Genomic DNA, 12235 nt, shown 5'->3' on the forward strand with positions numbered 1-12235 from the left:
ACTACTGAGTGAGACACAAACAATTAAATTGTAATTGATCTCAAAGTCCAGTTTCAGAGCAGACACTCAGAAGAAGATTTTAAAGGCTAAATATATTATATTATAATGTTTTCATATGATTGTCCATAGAATCAATATATTTGCTGATATTACAAAGTCTTCCACGATTTTCAATTCTTGGGTCTGCAATTGATGCGAGATATCATACACCTGTTTATCGAATCAGTTACAGAAGAAGCTGCCACCTCTTATTGTTCTGCTTTTGCCATAAAAGCACTATTGCCATTGCAAGAACAGTAAGTTAGCTGACTGGATGCCCGGCCAGGATGTTTCCTGAGTATTTTATCTCATAACAGCCTTGTTTGCGTATTTGTCCAAACTGCTGATGTATCCCTTCTCAGGAATAAACATCCCCATTGTATTTTTCTTGGCTGTTTGCCGTTATCTGCCAGTATCTTCCAGTATTTAGGAACGAGGAACACATGGACAGGTGTTGACACACACGTGCCACGGGAATTTTAAAATACAGGCATATCTTAAAGGTGACAGTATGGTTCGATGTTTGCACTTTGCATCGATGATATTGGTTTGTTGATCATTGAATCAATACATTGATCCAAAGTGATGGATCATTACATCCCTACACAATACTGATTTTGTAACGCTCTGAGCTTATTTGTCAGATTCTGAGACCTGGAGCAAGTGAATTGATGCTCAAAAGAGTTTTAGACAAATAAAAAAATTCATACTAAATATCAGCCATGAATCCCATGTCACTGAGTTAGATTGAATGGGATATTAGTAAGTAGAGTCTAACAAGATGAAATTGCTCTTCCAGGTCAAATCCATCCACTTTAAACTGGAGTTTTTGTATGAGTGTTACAGACTACCAAACCTGAGAGTGAGCAGCTTTTAAGATGCAAAGCACACAAAGCCCAACTTCTTAAATCCTGCAGCACAGCTCCGCTCAAAACACTGATTATGCTCAGGCTCAAAGTTGTGATGCGCAGAGTAAATTCTTTACTGTTAGTGGGCATCTTTTTTGGATGTTCTGATTAGTGTACACACACATACAGACACACACACAAACTAGTGGTTGCAACCAGCAGGAGACTGATGGGGGCTGGGAGGGTGCCTATTGTGTTTTTAATGTAGCTGTCCAGCCCTTGTATTGGAACAGAAGGGAGGAGAGGTGCTTGCACAGTACCAACCAACCCCCAACACACACACACACACACACACACACACACACACACACACACCTATTTTTTCCCAGCCTCCCCTGTCCCGCTGTCGGGGGAGGAGGACGTGGATGGGACCAGTGGTGCGTTTTGATTGCACCACAACGGTTGGGATGAGTCATAAATCAAGCCTCTGACCTGTCCCAGCTCCCTCCTCCCTCTTACATAAATGCATCCTCCTGTCTGTACATTGGCTTGGTTTGGACTGGTTGCACTGGGAATTGGCCGTGGCCGTCATTACACGCAGATGGAGGGGTGAGGCGCAGGAGTGGCCCCTCCAGGTTTACCTCGATGAGACGAGCACGTCATAGGTCTTTCAGTGCTGTGGGTTTTACCTCCTGGGGCTGCGGGGGAGGCGCCTGTCATGACACTGAGTGGGAGGTGTGTGTGTGTGTGTGTGAGCATGTGTGTCGGGGGTTGTGACACTTCACCCAGCTTATCAGTGCCCGGGCAGCTGTGTACCTGACGCAGTGTAATCTCATTGATCCCATTACCAACAGTGTTGAACGAGTGCTCAGTCCTCAGCTGCCCACACTGATGTCAGAGGGGCCACAGGATGTGGTGCTAAATGTTGGACTGAGAGCTTTTCACTTAAGTTGCAGCCTTAATATAAGCATGTTTCCTAAAGTGCTGTGGTGGTCCTTTTAAAGGTTGAAAAACTAACAATTATCTTTTTTAAAGCTGCAGTGATAAATCAGCAACTATTTTGATAATCAATTAATCATTTGAGCAATTTTTAAAGATAAAATAGGCTAAATTATTTCCTGGTTTCTTTTCTCCTCTATGACAGTAAACTAAATATCTTTTGGTTGTAAATGAAATAAGACATTTGCAGACGTCCCCTTGGACTTTAGGAGACACTGACCAACATTTTTCACCATTTTCTAACATTGTATAGACATTCTATAGACCAACTAATAACTGATTAATAAAGAAAATAATCAATAGATCAGTCAATTATGAATATAATCATTAGTTGCAGCCTTGTTATTTTTGTCAATCAATCAATAGATTATTTCCTCGATTTATCAGTCAGTTGTTTGGTCCATAATATGTCAGAAAATGGTGAAAAATATTGATCAGTGTTTCCCAAAGCCCAAGATGACGTCCTCAGATTTCTTGTTTCCCTCCACAACTGAAAGATATTCAGTTTACTGTCAGAGAGGAGTAAAGAAACCAGAAAATATTCAATATTTAAGAAGCTGGAAAGAGAATTTTGACCTTTTTTCTTAAAGAATGACTCAAACCGATTAATCGATCAAAATAGTTGAAGATGAATTTAAAAATTGATTCATAATCGATTAATTATTGCAGCTCTAGTGAAAACATTATTACGTATTTGTAGTGTACTGTCCTCGTGACAAGTCTGCTTGGTCACAGCAGATTAGAGGTGTACACATGTCTGCACAGAGCCTGCATACATCCTCTAATGACAAAATATATGTCAGGTGGATCCAAATCGATCTTCACTTACTTCTAGATGCAGAAGGAATAATTTTAGCTTGAGGCACAGCATACTAACATGCTGAGGATTAGCAGATATTATATGTTATTACATTATTATATTATGTTCACCATGGTTACAGTCTTAGCTTAGCATGGTAATATTTGATCATTAGTACTGAAGTTATAACAATTTACCCTGTTGGGAAGGGAACATTCCTATGTTTCCAGGCTCCGGTGTTCCGTGGGTACTATGTTCCCCAGTTCTATATTGCACATAATGGTTTCAAGTTAAATAGAACTGAGTTGTAGAGGTAGAAAACAAATGTTTTAGGGTTGTATGCACTGTAGAGGTTCTTTCCATATATCTCTATGTTGAAATTTGGCAGTATTTTCTAGAGATGTTCCGAGTACCAATTCAGATTTTTTTCTCCTTCCCAATACCAATGATAACTAAACTTTTTGTGTGTTTGCTGATTTTTTTTTCACAGTTGTATACTCTATATAGTATATACCATCCTTTTCTTTTTTTAAAATCAGCAACTGGTTATTAACATTGTGTGTTATGCAGTAATCAGAATTTCAGGCAGGAAAATAAAGACTGAAATGAGGTCTTTAATGAGCACTTAGATCAGTTTTTTAAACCTGTGGTTTTGAAAAACAATCGGTATATCAATACTTTTGACAGCCTTACTGTACACTACTTACCTTGTATGATATGATATGATTTCTGTCTCTGTATTGTCTGTCTGTGGTTAAACTCTTTGAAAAAACGTGAACAGCTACATACAGAGAATGAATGTCACAGAACATGACAACATCATCCTGGGAAGAAAAATGGTGTTCGGGAGGCTGTCGGGAAGTAGCAGAGTCCTGTTTTTGGACTTTTGTAATTAGCCTACATGTTATTGGATCAGTGCACAGGCTTTTTAGCATTTAAGGCAATAGGCAGCGCAGTGGTAAACACTTTGGCCCCACAGCAAGAAGGTCGTGGGTTTCCAATCCCAGCCTTTCTGTGTAGTGTAGGAGTGTTCATCCCATGCATGCATGCTTCGGGGTGCTCCAGTTTTCCCCACCATAAAAACATTTCAGTACCCCTGACTGAGGTACTGTCTTGGACTCCTCCAAATACTGTCTTGGACTCCTCCAAATACTAGGATGTGTCAAATGTAGAGACTGAATCTGACTATATGATCGCATATGTCACAATACAGCTGACTTTTACCTTTATAATGGTATTGTAAGAAAAACTTGAGTTCTGCCACTTCTGTTTATTCAGTGTCTACAGAATACTTGGATCTGTAGTAATGTTCACTACATGATGTTTTTTCACAGAGTAGATTTGGTTGCAGACAATTTTACAGTTTGCCAGTCTTAACCTTCCCTCATTCGAGTGCACAGTGCTGATTGGTTGCTATGTAAATATCTAATAACCTTCCAAAATACCAATTACCTGAAGGGTTTTCACCTGTGTTTTTGCTGGTCAAGTGTACTTCACAGCAGTGACACTGATGAGGAAAATGTCTTGTCTTCCTTCCATCTACAGGTGTCTGAAGTCACCTTTCACTGTCGAGTGCTGGCCTCTCCTGTCATCTTCTCTCAAACCTGGCAACCCCTCTTCTTGTGAGTAGCTGTGGCCAGGGACTAATCTCCATCTTATCGACAGTGGACCACAGTGGATCAGGTCAGTCCTTTTTCTCCAGCTTTTTAATCAAATCCTGAACTCTTTGGTGTGATATCAGTAAAAGAGCTGTTGCAGAAGTCCCGGCTGCTCCCCTTGGCTGTGTGTGTTGTTTATCTACCTGTGTTTCTGCCTCCTGGCCAGATGAAAGCACAGTGCTGGCTGCTGCCCGCCTGCCTGCCTTCCAAGGTCAGGTCACTCAGACCTTGTTTAGATGTGAATGATGCTTTGGGTGAATTTAGAGCAGGGGCGGTGGGTGCTGTTATCCCCCGCCTGCCTGTATAATGAGCCTTACTGTATGTGTGTGTACGTGTTGAGGGTTGGTGACCCTTGTGCTGTCTGGAGCACAGTGATGAATGAGACTGTTAGAGTCGAGGTGTGAGACTCGACTGTTGATTTCTTTACCATCAGAAAAATTGCACGCACACACACACTTCACACCATCCTGAATGAATCTGTGCATGCAAAGAAAGCATTCTTTATCCTCATTGAAGTATCATTTACAGTCAGCACATTACATTTCTTCTTCCATTTATTTCCCATTATTTGAAAGTATTTTGATGTAAATGCCAGTGTGATGCATGAGTTTCAGTACTGATGCTAAAACAATTCTTTTTCAATATCTTACTACCGTGTAGTTTCTCTGGTGTTTTCTACTTCTAGAATAAAATAAGCAAAACATTTGGATGTATAACATTTTAAAAACTGATGCAAACACCTGCATACGAAATCTAGTATAAAATATGATGAGCTGTGATTTAAATAAGGAAATATCTGATCAAGGAATAAGTAGAAAAGACATGACAATAATTTCAGCACTCGACATTTTTTTGCTTGACCTGGGTATCATAGCCTGGTCCTTGTTTTGGACTGCCATCTGTAGCACCAACACTGTGAAAAAATAAATAAATTAATTAATTAATTAATAAATAAATCTGTAAGCAATTTACAGCCATAGATTTTTTTAGTTTTGAGCCAAACTCAAATTCTTGAGTTTTGAAATAAACAACCAAAAAAATAGTTTTTAGTTTTAGAAACTCAAAAAGAAAGTTTTTAAAATGGTCATTGTGAGCTGTGCTCCTTATTTGCCATTATTTGAGTGCATGAAAATGAAATAATTTTAATTGAAAATTTTTAAAATATTAACCCTTATTTACATTCACTTCAGTGAGTTCACCCAGCAATTTTTGAAATACAATTTTTTGAGGTTCCTAAACATTAAGATTTAAGTTTATCTAAAGAAGAAAAGCAAATTATCTCGACAAAAGATAAGTAGTGAAACGTGAAACATCAGAAAAACAAAAAAAGAGTCAGAATTGGGCATACAACTCAAAAATTTATTTGAGCTTTCTCAACTTTTTAGTTTTTACAGTGAAGTATAAAAACTGTCAGAGTTGGCACTGATTTTTTGTGCGTGTATTTATCTCATTATCAGAGCACAAAATCAGTCCTAAATCAGTCCAAAACATCTAATGTTGGATCAATACTCTGTCCCATCTCAGTCAACATTGGGCAGCGCTCCAGACATTCAAACGTGTTAGGAGTTGCCAGGTGATGTTATTTATGCAGAGTCATAGTCTGGCAGGGGCAATGTTTTGGGAGTGTTTGATGACAATGAGCTCATTAAAAGATGGTTTGGAGAGAATCTGAATAATTTTTGTGACCGCCCGTGTGCAAATGAGAACACGCTATGCTGCCTCTGCGGAAATCGAGCTTATTGCAGCCCTTTTTGGCAGAAAACTTTGCAACAGTGATGATTTGGACCCTTTACAACCAACAGTTTGGACAGTTATAAATCAAATTTTCATTGCTTGCACAACTTCTCAGATAATGTGCAGTTTCATCCATTTCATCCGCCATTCAACGTCAAGTTATGGAAAAGCAAGCTGCATATTTATGCTTTATGATTTGCTGATAGGTAGGTGTGTTTCCCAGGGTGACATTACAAAAATAACACATTTTTCCTGCACACACATGGCATGAAAGTTAAGCAGTGGATTTATTTGAGAGGTGAACTTGGCAGCAGAAGAGAATATTCCAGTGGAGACTCAACCTACAGAGAATTTTCAAAGTCATTGCTGTGTGTGGGATATTTAAAAATATACCAGTGTTATGCAGATAGCTTAGTCTAAGGTAATTTCACACAGCTGACTTGGTTCAACAGTTAAATTGTCTAGAAATTTATTTTTCAAACCACTTGAGTTAACAGCATAATAACAGCAAGTAGCATATTGGTAATAGGGATGTTAATGATTAATCATTTGTCAATTAATTACAGTTAAAAATTTAACAGATTAAAAATGTATTAATCAAGAATGAATGGATAGTGTAGAAATGTCAGAGTCTCATTTGATTTATTGTATTATCTGGTGGAGCCATTTGTTGAGTAAGAAAACTTAGACTTAAAATGAGAAAAAAATGTAAACAAAGAAAAAGTTTTGTATCTTATTTTTTATTAATGATACCTGATTGACAGTGTTTATGAATATCAGTCAAGTAAAATGCACATTTCCATCCTTAATTGGTGAATATGAGATTTAAGATATGTATTAATTGTGGTATTGTGTAGCTTATAACCTAGAGAAAGTAGTTGTCAGATTATTTAGTTACAGACATAAAGCCCAGGGTTTGACATGTCAAACCAAAAAAGTTACTGTGTGGTCACAAAATAATCCATGTAGATGGCCACCAAGTTTGATTTCAATACTGCAAGCCTTCACCAACACAAAATTACAGTTGCTCAAACATCCCAATCCTTTGTATCTATAAAATAGACAACATGTGTTACCTGGTAACCACCAATATGTCAGAGTTATTGAAGTCTTGGTTTACAAAGCCTACTCAAACTGCTATTGAGATACAAACACAAAAGACAGACTAAAAAAAAAAAAAAAGAAATGCCAACAAATATTTAGGAGTAAATGGAAGCAGGAGTCTAAGTGGCAAGAATCTGACATATTTAAGGACATAATGTACTGCGGTGTGAAAGCTAGTTTGTTTTTCCATCAGAGCCTAAATTAAACATCCCTAATGCCAATAGTTGCTGAAGACATGTGAAAGGACTGAGAACTATGTAGTCCTGAATTGTGGAGTTAGACTGTTAAGCTGTTGTTAAAAAAATTCTGTGTTCAGGACTTTTATGGGCAAACCTGAAACATGGCTCGGTGACATGCTGGAGGCATGATCCCCCAACACTGCATACGCCTCAAAAACCAACACACAAACAACACTGCTTCTCTCTCTTTAGCAGTCAGTTACAAACCTTCAGTGACTTTCTCAGTTCAAATCAGTCCAGCAGTTCACTTCAGCTCACTTCAGTTCCAACAACCCGACACAGAAGAAAAAAAAACATCCTGTCATTGTCCTCTGGCTCTGGTGACTCAAACATGTCTGAGCGTCCATGTTTCAGGTTGATTTCAGGTTTTGGACACACAGTGTGTGGACACACCCCCAGCATTTCAGAGCAGAGAAAACTGCTCATTTTTTCATGATTTTGAGACCTAATTTTATATACTTAGAATTTTTTTACCTTCAGATTTGGCTGGATGGTTAATAATGCATATTTTCTGTGGTGTGACGAACTTGGAGCATACATTTATTGTTGCTTTACTCGATCTTTAAGGTTGCATACATTACCCATACACAGTTTGCGTCTTAAATTTGACTGCAGTAAGTCTGTCGACATCAGCAGCTGCCCTGAGAAGGGTGTGAAGGCTCCTCTGTGCTCTCCAAACCTCTCATTTGATGAATGCACACTGGACAGTCTTTAAGCTGCTGAAAATAGCCACCAAAACTGACTTAACTTCTACCCAGAACACTGCAAGAACCACCAGAATCCAAACAATATCACCATGCAACAAGCAGCGCACACAGTGACGTTATTGTGTGTATATTCAGCCACAGCTAAAACAGGCTGCTCCACTGTGAGCTTCCCAGAGAAGAAAAAAAGCTCTGCTCTTTTCAAACCTAGATAAATTTTCAAGACCTTTTTAAATTTTTACATTCCCCATTGTCTTGTGTAACAGAAATAATTTAAAGCCCATTCCTTCTGGTTCACCTTTAAAAGCGTGCTGCGCTGTGCAGATTTTTACGGTATGTTCCCAGTAGGAGGTGAGGCTGGAGCTAAGAGGGAAATGTTCCCTGTGTGAGCATTTAACTCTGAATGCTGAGAGCTGCTCCGGAGATGCTGCACTATTTATGGTGAGAGAGTGAAGAGAGAGAGAGAGCTTGGGGGTCGGGGATGCGACATTCCAGCATCTGTACTGCCTGGAGGACTCCACACTGTGCAGAGCAGAGCAGAGTGAGAAATGGAGTTTAGAGGAACGAGTCTGAAAGCAGCACAATGACTCCAGCCACATTACTCACTGGTTTTCCTTGGAAATGGCAGATGAATAATGTTGATCTGCAATCAGTGATTCAGAAAATTGTGCAAGTCAGATTGTGCCACCGTTTACAAGGAAATACAGAGAAAGCAGTAAATCATGGGCCTGGCTGTAGGTGTGGACAAGGAGCAAATATAGGACATGATGAGACAAGATTTTATTTCAGAAGGAAAAGAATTAAGTAGGGTTGGGCAATATTTGGCCTGGGCAATATAGCTGAAAAACCTACTATGACAGTGGATAATTCTTGATCATGTAGGTTGTAACTGAAGACATGTTGTGTACTCCAACGAGTGAAGGCAGCTAAAGTGACAAAATGAGTTTGTTGTATTATTGCTGGGTGACAGACAAAAAAATCACAAAATTTTTGACCAAATACCTCAATATCAGTGTAACAATATTGTTGGGATGACTACTGATGCTTTCACAAAATATGAACACAATTCAGTTTTTTCATGAATAATCATAAATATAGTAGTAATGATTAAGTGGGTAAAAACACACTCTGGTAAGATCAGAAAATGTAATTTTCCTGTGATGAAACCTTGAAAACCAGGAAGAGACAGCACTTTTATGCCATATCACTTTATAATGATATCCAAAATCTATCACAATATCTAGTCACATATCAAAATACAATATAATATTGATATATCAATATTAATATATATATTGGCCAGCTCTGGGTGATGATATATACAGTTTTAGAGTAGAAATGGCACCACTGGTAGAGTTTTGGCAATAGCTATTCCTGAGTGTGTTTATATATATTCAGGGCAGGATATGTAGTAGGGCTGCACAGTCAGTCGTGATATGATCAAAATTGCAATATGACCAAGTGCAGTATGCATATTGCATAACCAGAACTATATCGCATTTTTTTTAAGTGAAAATGTGTGAGAAAATGGCATTATAATGAAGTACTGCAGTGCTGCACTCACAAATCTTCACAATCCACTATTGAAACAAAACAGGCTTGTCAACCTCAACAAATATTACATCATCACAATTAAATTTTTTTTTCAGTAAAAATGAAAAATGTGATGCAAAAAAAGGTCATTACCATAAGTCATATTGCTGTTTCACTCAGAATCGTTGCAATATGCCTATTTTACTATATCCTGCAACTCTAATATGTAGCACATCAGAGGTGGATTCTCATGTGATCTCGCAATCTTACAAATCCAGGTGCCTTGTGTGGACCAGTAGGACTGCTTACCACTTTCTCACATGACATGGCAGTTGGTAGATGTAATGCTCCTCTCAGCTGGTTTGCAAACTGCCTCAGAGAGTGACAGTAAAACCCAGAGGAGGAGAATGAAATGTTGTAAATACAGAGCAGGAGGCTTCCCGACCAGGCTGATGTTCATGTGCGCCTGCTAAACCTAAAGCTGTAATACTTGATATTATTGTTCTTATTTGGAACCATGAAACTTCCCTTTTGAAAGAATTTTACTTTTAGTATTTTGTCTTTAACTCAACTATTGTCTCATGTGAGACATTTTGTTTGTATGGAAGTTAAAAAAGAAAGTAAAGAAAGTATAAAAGAAAGTTAATGAATAAAATAATCAAGTGTGATGAAGTACAGTACAGTATGGTGATTTTAAACTGTTTCTTAAATGAATTTACAGAACAGTTAATGTATTTCAGCTCTTTTCTGCATACCTGTGACTGATGGCAACATTTACTAAAAACATTTAAGAACTGTAAAATGAGACCAGGATACTCTCTGTATGACTGTGTGAATACTTAACAACTGCAGCAGTAACTGCATGAACTGTGTGTTCACAGCAATACGGGCAAGCTAGCTGGGCTAGCCAATTAGCTTATCACTTGGCATGGCTAATTTCCACAGGCAAATTACTGAAACGAGTCTACCGACATGATAGCGCTACAATAAACACACAAACTACACAGAGAGAATCCAGTTATTGTGCTGCATGAGCCTGAGAGCACATTGTCTGTCTCCTGACAATGAAGACAGACAAAAAAAAGGAGAATGTCCATGTACTTTCAAAATAAACATCTCTAAGGAAAAACATTTGAACATAAAGAATTCACAGCATAAAATTAAATGTTTTATTTCTCTCAAAGGGAGCAGGGGGGGTCCTGTAGGGGAAACACTGCACTGCTGATGGCTGATCACAGCATTGTGATTTAAAACCCTCCTGTGTTTAAGGTAGTGTGTCCCCTGAAAGTTGCCATGAGGTAGGAGTCCAGTTCTGTTTTTGACATGTGGGAGAGAAAATAAAAAAACGCTGTTGCTGCTGGTCATTGTACTAACTTCACATCTTCACATCCTGTTTATTAGTTTCTTACTAAACCTGCCCAGTTCCAGGAGAAGACAAACCCACAACACTCAGCTGTGTTTTTTGTCTGCAGGCTGCTAGTTTTTTTTTTTTTCTCAATCATCCCACCGTTGTTTTCTTTGCTTAGCTTTCTCAGTATAGCAAGCTGACTTAACTTCTGCACCTTATATCTGTACATATCGTAGTTGTGGTCAGCCTCTGAAGCTTGAAACAAAGGCCCTTTTAAACCCGGCACAGGGATGTATGTCAGATGCACGCCTGGCAGGGATGTGAGAGTTAATCTGCCTTCTCCCTACAGCTGAGTGAGACAGCTGGAGGTCGCCGTCAGAGCAATAGTGGGAAGCGGCGGTGACGACAGTGGTGAGCTGGTGATCAAGTCGGCTTTTCTGGTACGGGATGTTTCACTGTGGGTGTCGTGCATGCCTGTTTGATAGACATCACCCAGCCCTAATAGTGACACATACTGTTACTGTGATATAAAACTACATATACTGTGTTAAAAAGTTTTGGTCATACTGCTCACCCCTAGAGTGACAGTAAAGATGATATAAAACATAAAGTCTAAAGCAGCCGTGCTCAAACTTCAGAATTCACAGCCCAATGTGAAATCTGAATAAAATAAATATTTAATGGTAGTTTCAGATTTATAAAATTGAACAGAGGGTAAATATAATGCACTGGAGGGCTGTCCTGAATAGCTTTTTGGGGGCTTCAAAGCTTCAACAGCACTTCAGTGATTTTTTTTTTTTTGTTTCTCAAAGCTTTGCTCTGATGGGGTGGTGGTGATGGAGGTAGGGCGGGATACTGATTTTCAATACTTTTATGGTTCCAACTGAATTGCTTTAATACTATCAAGTATCAAAAAACATCTCATAATTCAATACCTGAGTTTTGCAGTTTTTCCAGCTGATCCCAGGTCTTTGGACAACTTTGTCCTTTTAATGTGTAATATAGTTTTCTTTTTGTCAAAATGGATTTGTTATCAAAATGAATATCATTCATGAACCAGTATCAAAGCCAAGGTATTGGTATCGGTACTGGTATTGAAAATTTCTGAACAAAACTCAGCCCTAGGTGGGTGGGGGGGCTTCCTCAGTGTTGCTCATGCTGCTGGTGTTTGTCTGTCTGCATGGTGAGGACAGGTAGAAACAGGACACAGAGAAGTGTCTTGTACCCTAA

At 38.7% G+C, this 12235-nt stretch overlaps 1 protein-coding gene across 1 annotated transcript in view; it reads left to right on the plus strand.

Annotated features, from left to right (window-relative positions):
- Window positions 1-12235, plus strand: part of plxnb1b (plexin b1b) — a 159706-nt gene that overhangs the window by 55737 nt on the left and 91734 nt on the right. Inside the window, exon 3 of the mRNA XM_084726514.1 lies at window positions 4231-4368. The gene's annotated coding sequence lies outside the window, so the exon portion shown is untranslated. The remainder of the gene's footprint in view (window positions 1-4230; window positions 4369-12235) is intronic.

The sequence above is a fragment of the Lutjanus erythropterus genome, chromosome 2, assembly GCF_056507025.1.
Source record: "Lutjanus erythropterus isolate fLutEry1 chromosome 2, fLutEry1.hap2, whole genome shotgun sequence".
Taxonomy (NCBI): Eukaryota; Metazoa; Chordata; class Actinopteri; order Lutjaniformes; family Lutjanidae; genus Lutjanus; species Lutjanus erythropterus.